Raw genomic sequence first — 10,409 nt, 5'->3', positions numbered from 1 at the left:
GGATGAGGAAGTTGTGTTCGTGTCAGGACATATGTGGTCAATGTACAAAGACCTTTGTCCATGAGAAGGATTGGATAGACATGAATGGCGGAGGTTGTCATTTTCGGTTGAATTTTCAGTTGTCATACCCTTCCTCCCGTCCATGGTACACTGAATCTTGTGGTGAGGCTGTTGCCCTGAAACAACTTGCCTTTGCCTCTTGGAAGGCAAATCCAACTGAAGGCAATCTCAGTTCCTTCCACCAAGCTCGGAACAAGTGTGTCTTCCCTCAGGAGAGCCAGGAAGCACTCTACTCTCAAGACTAAACTCTCAAACCTGTCTCCCTCCTGCAAATACTGCTGGCGTCTGGTCAAATCCGTTTCTGGTGTTTGTTCCCCCTCCATCCCCTCCCTGACCTCAAATGGCTACACAGTTGACACCGCATGTGACAAAGCCGAATGCCTCAACTCTGTTTCCCTCAAAATCTTGTGTTCCAAACCCATCTCTCTCTCTGTACCCTCCTTACCCAGTCGAACCCAGCTGCTCATGGACTCTGTGTCCTTCTCTCCTGACAAGGTGGAGAAGTTTCTGTCAAACCTCGGCTCTGATTCTGCAACTGGACCAGACGGCATCAGCCCACGGGCCCTGAAATCCTGTACTGCTCTGCCGCTCTTTCACGCCCTTTCTCTATTCTCTTCACCCTCTCTTTTGCTCAAGGTCATCTGCCATCAGCTTGGAAATCAGCCAACATTACCGCTTTACACAAAAAAGGTGCACAAACAGATCCTTGCAACTACAGACCAATTGGCCTGCTCCCAATTTATCAGCAAAGTCATGTAATCCATCAATGCTTCTTTTATCAAATCCTTCCTCTTCCCCAATGGCTTGATCTCTGATCATCAATTTGGTTTCAGACCAGGTCATTCTACTCTGGACATGCTGCTTCTGCTGTCTCAACAATGGATGGAGGTCCTCAATGCCAAACAGGAAATCAGAGCTGTCTCAGAGCTGAATAGCAGATCCCGTGAATAGCGGAACGTGCAAATAGCGGATCCCGCGAATAGCGGAACGTGCGAATAGCAGAACACGAATAGCGGAACGAGCAAATAGCAGATCCCACGAAGAGCAGAACACATGAATAGTGGATCCCGTGAATAGCGGAACGCGTGAACAGCGGAACGCGTGAATAGCGGAATGCGCGAATAGCGGAACGTGCGAATAGCGGAACCTGCGAACAGCGGAACGCGTGAACAGCGGAACGCGCAAATAGCTGAACGAGTGAATAGTGGATCCCACCAATAGCGGAACGCGCGAATAGCGGATCCTGGGAATAGCGGAACCCGCAAACAGCGGAACGCGCAAACAGCGGAACGCGCGAATAGCGGAACCTGCGAATAGCGGAACGCGCCAATAGCGGGGTCCGACTGTACTTCATTTTTTCCTTTTTTCTTTTTACTGAACTCTCGCTCAAGCTCGTTGATGTTGGACTTATTTGACTCAAAACGCTGCACTCTCACCACATACTCCACACCACGGTGGTTCTATTTAAAGTCCTCCATGGGACCTGTAACCAGTTACTGGCGCAAAACACTCATGGATCGTACTCCAAGTTTAAAAAGGCGTTTCCCAAACGCCTCGTGTTCTGGGTCCAGGTCAGCAGAAGACTCCTCCACTGCAGACGTGACTGATGGACTTGCACTGGGATAGGAGGACTTGCTGTGTCCCGTCTGCATAAAGGTCGTAGGAACACATGTATATCTTTTAAACTCCACTAAATTTACTTTCAATCTGGTGAGTAGAGTAGGTAATGAAGCTGTATTATAATCGTGTTTTTCACTTTGTTAACGGCCTTTTGAATGACGTGCTTTTCGAGTAAGTCCTTTCCACGTGCTTTCGTCGGATATCCCCACGTTTTTGATCATTTAACTCTTCGATCTAAGATTGTTTTATGGGATTTGGAAAGATAAATTCGATTTGTGAATGATTGTGAAACAGTTAGTTAGTAAGTCGGGCATACGTCGCATACGTGGAGGTGGAATTTGGCTGTGTTTGCGGAGCAAGTGACAGTTAAAACTGCCACGTCGTCCTCTCGAGCCCTGGGTGCTGTATGTGTGTGTGCGTGTGTGTGTTTTTGTGTTTGTGTGTATAATCCCGCACACATTTCAAAAAGGGTGGAAATGTGACTTCCCCCCCCCCCCCTCCCCACTTCCACCCCCACCCCCAACCCCTCAAAAATCAATAACGGGAAGGAACAGAGAAGGAAAGGAAAAATAAGTTGACAGAAGGAGACGTAACACAAAAGCCACAGTACAAACTTCCTTTTTTTTTTAACACGCCCAAACTGCTCCAATATTTTTCCTGTTGTTCCCAAAATGATGATTATGGTAACCTTGTGGGGGACACGAAAGCCCACTGGCGTGGTGACATCATTCCGTGCACCAAGTGGGCGGCGGCCACGCCCAAGGGGTAGGCGTGGCCTCAGGATATACACTGGGCACGCAGAGCGCGCCAGTGCTACAGTGACCTCTTGTCAATAAAGACACTTTTGTTTAACCGCCTTGTCCGCTTCCTCCTTGGTAGCAAGTCGCGCGCGTAGCACCGCGCTTCATTGGTGACTGACGTTTTGGTCAGCCGTCACTGACCACCCGAACCCACCACAGCCATGGCAACCAACGCGGTAGCGATAAAGCTCCCCGAGTTCTGGGAAGCTCAGGCGGAGATCTGGTTCCTGCAGGCCGAAGCCCAGTTCAGGCTTCGACGCATCACGGCGGACGAGACATGCTACTGCCACGTGGTCGCCTCCCTCGGGGCCGGCGCGGCCGCCCGCGTCGTGTCGGTCCTGAGGAACCCACCGGCCCACGACAGGTACGGGGCGATCAAGTGTCTCCTCCTCGCCACGTTCGGCCTCACCGTGGACGCATGGGCCGATCGCCTCATGGACATCCCCGAGCTCGGTGACACGTGACCGTCGGTCCGAATGGACCATATGCTGTCGCTCATGGGCGACGAAACCCTGAACGCTCTATTCCAGGCGTTATTTCGACGCCAGCTGCCGGCACGAGTCCGCCTCGCGTTGGCCGGTTCCGTGACAACGGAACCCCGTGCGTTCGCAGCCGAGGCCGACAAGTACTATGCGGCTTTGGACACGCGGGCGAGTTTCGGTGTGGCCGTAGCGGCTCCCGAGCCCGAACCTCCTGCGGGTGCCCACCCCTGCTCCGAGGGGCGCCTCGTGGCGGCCGCCACGCCCTGCCCACCACCACCGCGGAAACCGCGGCCTCCGGCTTCGCCGCAAACCTGGTGCCATTTCCACGCTAGGTTCGGCCACGAGGCTCGGCAATGTCGCCCGCCGTGCTCATTCGGCAGGTCGGGAAACGCCCGGGCTGGCCCTCGGTAATGGCACTGAGCGCCGGCCGATTAAACAGCCTCCTATACATAACGGACACCTTATCCGGGCGCCGTTACCTGTGTGACATGGGAGCGCAGGTGAGTGTCGTTCCTGCCGGTACGTCCGACAAGCAGTCCGCGGGCTGGGGCCCCGCGCTGCTTGCTGCCAACGGTACGCCCATTCGCACGTACGGAAAACGCTGCCTTTCTCTGCGGTTCGGAGGGCAGGTTTTCCGGTGGTCGTTCGTCACTGCCGACGTGCCTATGGCACTGCTCGGCGCGGACTTCCTCTGTGCCAATGGCCTGTTGGTCGACGTCAAGCACAGAAGGCTTGTCCAGGCTGAGACGTTCAGCTCGCTCGCGTGCGCGCTGCCCGCCTCGTTGAGCAGCTCGCCGAGCGGCTTGCTGAGCGGCTCGGTTCCGGCCAGGTTCATCTGTACGCTTCCGGCAGCGAACGAATTCACCCGCCTCCTCGCAGGTTTCCCGGCCCTCACGAGGCCCACCTTCTTGGCGGGGACCGTCAAGCACGGGGTGGAACATCACATCCCCACAGCCGGGCCACCGGTCTATGCCCGGGCACGCCGCCTCGAGCCGACGAAGCTCGCGGTAGCTAAAGCGGAGCTTGCTACGCTGGAGCGGCTCGGCATCGTGCGGCGCTCCGAGAGCGCTTGGGCGTTGCCGCTCCGCATCGTGCCAAAGCCTGGCAGGGAATGGCGACCGTGCGGGGACTACCGCCGTCTCAACGACGCCACCACCCCCGACCGCTACCCCGTCCCCTATATTCAGGACTTTTCCGCCCGCTTGGCGAATATGTCCTTCTTCTCGAAGGTGGACCTCATACGCGGTTACCACCAGGTCCCCGTCAGGCCGGAGGACATCCCGAAGACGGCTGTCATCACGCCGTTCGGTCTTTTCGAATTTCTTCGGATGCCCTTCGGGTTGAAGAATGCGGCTCAGGCGTTCCAGCGCCTCATGGACAGCGTCTTGCGCGACTTGGATTTTGTGTACGTATACCTCGACGACATCCTCGTCGCAAGCGCGTCCCGCGAAGAGCACCTACACCATCTCCGCACGCTCTTCGAACGTCTGGGCCAGCACGGCCTGATCGTGAACCCCGCCAAGTGCCGGTTCGGTGTCGTCGAAATCGACTTTTTGGGGCATCGCGTCACCAGGCACGGGGCCGTCCCCCTACCGGCCAAGGTGGAGGCGGTGAAAGGGTTTCCGAGCCCCCGCACGATCAGGGGGCTCCAGGAGTTCCTGGGCATGGTAAACTTTTACCACCGTTTCCTGCCCCGCATCGCCCAGCTCCTGCGCCCCTTGCACGAGGCCCTCCGGGGGAAGCCGGGCAAAGGTGACGTCACCTGGACCGAGCAGATGGACGCGGCGTTCGTGGGCGCGAAGCTCGCCTTGGCTAACGCCACCATGCTCGCGCACCCGGCGCCCGATGCACCGATCGCCCTCACCACCGACGCCTCGGACTACGCGGTGGGCACGGTGCACGAGCAATGGGTGCGTGGAGCTTGGCAACCGCTGGCGTTCTTCAGCCGGCAGCTTCGCCCGCCCGAACGCCGGTACAGTACCTTCGACCGCGAGTTGCTCGGGCTCCACCTGGCGGTCAGGCACTTCCACCATCTGCTCGAGGGCCGTGCGTTCACGGCCTTCGTCGACCACAAGCCACTGGTGTTCGCGATGGGCAAGGTCGCCGAGCCGTGGTCGGCCCGGCAGCAGCATCACCTCTCGGCCGTGTCCGAATACACGACGGACATCCGGCACGTCGCGGGGAAGGACAACCCGGTGGCGGATTGCCGTTCCCGGTCCGTTGCCCACGCGGTCCACCTCGGCATTGACTATGCCCGGATGGCGGCGGACCAGGCCGCCGACCTCGACGTCCAGGCCTTGCGGACCGCCGTTATGGGCCTCCGCGTCACCGAGGTGCCGTTCAACGGCGCGGGCACGGCCCTCTGGTGCGACGTCTCCCTCGGGCGGCCTCGCCCCATCGTGCCCGCGGGCTGGCGGATTTTCGACTCCATCCACGGCCTGTCCCACCCGGGCACGATGGCCTCCCAGAGGTTGATCGCTGACAAGTTTGTCTGGCACGGCCTCCGGAAGGCCGTCCGCGGCTGGGCCAGGACGTGCCTCGCGTGCCAGCGCGCGAAGGTGCACCGACACACCCAGGCCCCATTGGCCCCGTTTGCGGTGCCGGAACGTCGGTTTGACCACGTTCACGTGGACCTGGTGGGACCTCTGCCCCCCTCGCGGGGTTTCACCCACGTCCTGACCATGATGGACCGCACCACCCGGTGGCCGGAGGCCGTGCCTTTGGCGTCAACGACGGCGGCAGACGTCGCGCAGGCGTTCATCGCCACCTGGGTCACCCGGTTCGGCGCCCCCTCGGACATCTCGTCCGACCGCGGCCCCCAGTTCACCTCGGAGCTCTGGGGGGCGGTCGCGCGGGGGCTCGGGGTCCAGCTGCACCGCACCACGGCCTACCACCCCCAGGCTAACGGCCTGTGCGAGCGGTTCCACCGCTCGTTGAAGGTCGCGCTCCGGGCCACCCTCCGCGACGGCGGCTGGGTCGACAGGCTCCCCTGGGTCCTGCTGGGCCTCCGGACGGCGCCCAAGGAGGACCTGCGCGCATCCGCGACGGAGTTGGTCTTTGGACAACCGCTGCGGGTGCCGGGCGAGTTCCTCCCCGACCCCACGACACCTTGGTCCGCGGTGCAGGAGCGCCCCGCGCTGCAGGAGACCGCCCGGAGGTTCGCCCCGGTGCCGACGGCGCACCACGGGCACCCACCCACGCATGTCGCCCCGGAGCTTCGCACCGCGGAGTATGTCTTCGTCCAGCACGACGCCCACCAGACACCACTGCGGCCCCCGTACGACGGGCCTTTCCGCGTGCTGGAGACCGGGGTGAAATTCTTCACCTTGGACATCGGCGGTACTCCCGACCGCGTCTCGGTGGATCGACTCAAGCCGGCCCACCTCGACGTGGACCACCCACCGCCGGTGGCTCGGCCCCCGCGTTGGGGCCGCCCCCCGGCGGGCGGACCCCCGGCACCGCCCAGCACCGCCGGCACGCCGCCTCCCGGTCCGGCACCCATCCCGGGTACAGCCGGGGGCATCCCAGCTGGCATCCCTGCACCCCGGACGCCGCCGGTCGCCAGAGGGCGCTTCGGCCGGGTCATCCGTTTGCCCCGCAAACTGGCCCTCCAGGTGCGCGGGAATTCTGGGGGGGCGCGTGTGGCGGACACGAAAGCCCACTGGCGTGGTGACATCATTCCGCGCACCAAGTGGGCGGCGGCCACGCCCGAGGGGTAGGCGTGGCCTCAGGATATACACTGGGTGCGCAGCCCGGAGCGCGCCAGGCTGCCAGCCGCCAGTGCGACAGTGACCTCTTGTCAATAAAGACACTTTTGTTTAACCGCGTTGTCCGCTTCCTCCTTGGTAGCAAGTCGCGCGCGTAGCACCGTGCTTCAACCTCATGATAACATACTGATTTTTAGTGAATATAATAACCATAGATTCTATAGTTAGGACAACGATGTGACAATACTGAATATTCGACATTAGGTTTACTATTCTTTCGGTCCTTTTTTGCGATGAAGTACAACTTGGGTGGTAGAATCTCCATGACCCGGATGTAATTTAGCCCCTCATTCCTGTTCTTGTGCATCGGTATTGGTCTTGGGCAATGGGAGGGCATTAAAAGGGTATGAAGGAGGTGAAAAGACACGGTTGGTGTTGGACTCTGATGGTGGTGTGATACACTTTGGTGGTGGTAGTGGTGTAATACACCTTGGAGGTGGCAGTGGTGTAATGCACATTGGAGGGGGTGGTGGTGTAATACACCTTGGTGGTGGTAGTGGTGTAATGTACCTTGGTGGTGGTAGTGGTGTATTACACCTTGGTGGTGGTAATGGTGTAATGCACTTTGGTGGTGGTAGTGGTGTGATGCACCTTGGTGGTGGTAGTGGTGTAATACACCTTGGTGGTGGTGTATTACACCTTGGTGGTGGAGTATTAAACCTTGGTGGTGGTGTAATACACCTTGGTGGTGGTGTACTACACCTTGGTGATGTTATAATACACCTTGGTGGTGGTGTATTACACCTTGGTGGTGGTGTAATACACCTTGGTGGTGGTGGTGGTGTAATACACGGTGGTGGTGGTGGTGTATTACACCTTGGTGGTGGTGTAATGCACCTTGGTGGTGGTGGTGGTGTATTACACCTTGGTGGTGGTGTAATGCACCTTGGTGGTGGTAGTGGTGTATTACACCTTGGAGGTGGTAGTGGTGTAATGCACCTTGGTGGTGGTGTATTACACCTTGGTGGTGGTGTAATACACCTTGGTGGTGGTAGTGGTGTATTACACCTTGGTGATGGTGTAATACACCTTGGTGGTGGTGTATTACACCTTTGTGGTGGTAGTGGTGGAATGCACCTTGGTGGTGGTAGTGGTGTAATGCACCTTGGTGGTGGTAGTGGTGTAATACACCTTGGTGGTGGTGGTGGTGTAATACACCTTGGTGGTGGTGTATTACACCTTGGTGGTGGTGTAATACACCTTGGTGGTGGTGTACTACACCTTGGTGGTGGTGTACTACACCTTGGTGGTGGTGTAATACACCTTGGTGGTGGTGTAATACACCTTGGTGGTGGTGATGGTGTAATACACCTTGGTGGTGGTGTAATACACCTTGGTGGTGGTGGTGGTGTATTACACCTTGGAGGTGGTAGTGGTGTAATGCACCTTGGTGGTGGTGTATTACACCTTGGTGGTGGTGTAATACACCTTGGTGGTGGTAGTGGTGTATTACACCTTGGTGATGGTGTAATACACCTTGGTGGTGGTGTAATACACCTTTGTGGTGGTAGTGGTGGAATGCACCTTGGTGGTGGTAGTGGTGTAATGCACCTTGGTGGTGGTAGTGGTGTAATACACCTTGGTGGTGGTGGTGGTGTAATACACCTTGGTGGTGGTGTATTACACCTTGGTGGTGGTGTAATACACCTTGGTGGTGGTGTACTACACCTTGGTGGTGGTGTATTACACCTTGGTGGTGGTGTAATACACCTTGGTGGTGGTGTACTACACCTTGGTGGTGGTGTAATACACCTTGGTGGTGGTGTAATACACCTTGGTGGTGGTGATGGTGTAATACACCTTGGTGGTGGTGTAATACACCTTGGTGGTGGTGTACTACACCTTGGTGGTGGTGTAATACACCTTGGTGGTGGTGTAATACACCTTGGTGGCGGTGATGGTGTAATACACCTTGGTGATGGTGGAATAACCTTGTACGTTGGAATCTGCGTCATTGTTGAATCTTTGGTAATAAACTGGCAATGGTTGTAAAAGTCGTGATTTTTACGATATTTGAAAACGCATAATGAAAAACGACACCGAAAGATCCATCAACAGTGAAGAAACATCAGTTTAGATCGATGACCTCAGCCGGATTTACCAGACGACTCACCCGTCCTGGTATTGGGTCAACGCGACCCCCCCGTCCTGATATTGGGTTGTCACAACCCCCATCCTAGTATTGGGTCAACGCGACCCCCCCGTCCTGGTATTGGGTTGTCACAACCCCCATCCTAGTATTGGGTTGTCACAACCCCTTTATATCGCCTACAAGGTTAAAAGAAAGAAAGACAGGAATGGGGATTTTGAAGGGAAAAAATGGCCTTCACTGGGATAATCCACGGTTTATTCAAGTCAATGGGGATTTTACCCAAGTGGGGAAAACTGAACTGTGCCAATCAGTGCCAAACCTGACTACAGGAGTAACAAAATGGCGGGAACCTCGGCCATTTCTATTGCCGTTTTTGTCCGTCAATTCGGGGACGAGTCTGACTCTGCGAACATTGGAAGTCGCTCTCGACATCGATCCGTTTCTACCTTTCGTTTTAATCTCCACGAAGACCGAGAATGCAGGTTCACATCGGTAAGTTAACATCAGGATCATCACTGGGACTTGTGTAACTACTTAGCGCAGTCATCTCGCGACCCCCATGGAAACCCTCCCACGGCCCCCTTTGGGGGGGGGGCACGACCCCACGTTTGGGAAACAGTCGGTTCTGAGATTTCAGTGCTGCGGGTTCAGGTTCTGTTCGACCCAATCAAAGGTCTCCGTCCCTTATGAGAATGTCAGGTGGGCGACATTGCGCAGAGGAGTCCTGTGAAGGTGTGAAGGTATGCCAGGTGAATGACGTTGCGCAAAGGTGTGCCGCAAAGGTGTGATGGTATATGGTAATTGTTATTAACAAAGGCAGATTTACTGCAGGTAATTGTGAGACCTGTAAGGAATGTGGAGTCATCATATGCTTCAGACGGTCTCAGGTGAACGTGCAGGTATTTTCGTACCACGTGCGAATGGGACTTTATTCGTCGTGTTTTCTTCCACCCTTTTCCCCTCCACCTTTCCCCTCTTCCCCCCCGTATAAAAGTATTATTTAATTATCCCCTCGTTTTGTAACGTTGTGGATTTGCCCTTTGTTGTGGTCGTTTCGAGCCATGGTGGATGCTCAGGAAATGATAGGAGTGGAGTTTGTGCACGATGGGGTGCTGCACCGAGGATCACGCTTCCTCCTGAGGAACGCCCTTGGGGAGGAGGGACCGACAAACACGAGTTTGGGAGGTTTGGCCGGAAACTGTCGAGGAATTTGTGCTACGTGGTCGGGTCGGGGTTCGGGTTCGATCCCGAATCCCCGGACGCGCTCAATTGCGCCTCAAGCAACCGCAACCGCCTTGTATGAAGCGCCTCGGGGACTCTCGAACCGACTTCCTGTGACCGACGAGTTTACTCACGGCCTCTGCGCGGGATCGACAGCTCACACGGACCAGCACTCGAACTTCCTGGAGGACCACCTCGCGCCGACCCCTGACCCCGGCACAGCTCGGACCCCTGACCCCGGCACAGCTCGGACCCCTGACCCCGGCACAGCTCGGACCCCTGACCTCGGCACACCTCGGACCCCTGCATAGACCGGGACCCCTGACCCCGGCACCCCTGAGCCCGGCACCCTTGACACCGGCACAGC

This window comes from Myxine glutinosa, chromosome 8, assembly GCF_964187855.1.
Source record: "Myxine glutinosa chromosome 8, kmMyxGlut1.1, whole genome shotgun sequence".
NCBI classification, from domain to species: domain Eukaryota; kingdom Metazoa; phylum Chordata; class Myxini; order Myxiniformes; family Myxinidae; genus Myxine; species Myxine glutinosa.
This window is presented reverse-complemented; position numbering follows the sequence as displayed.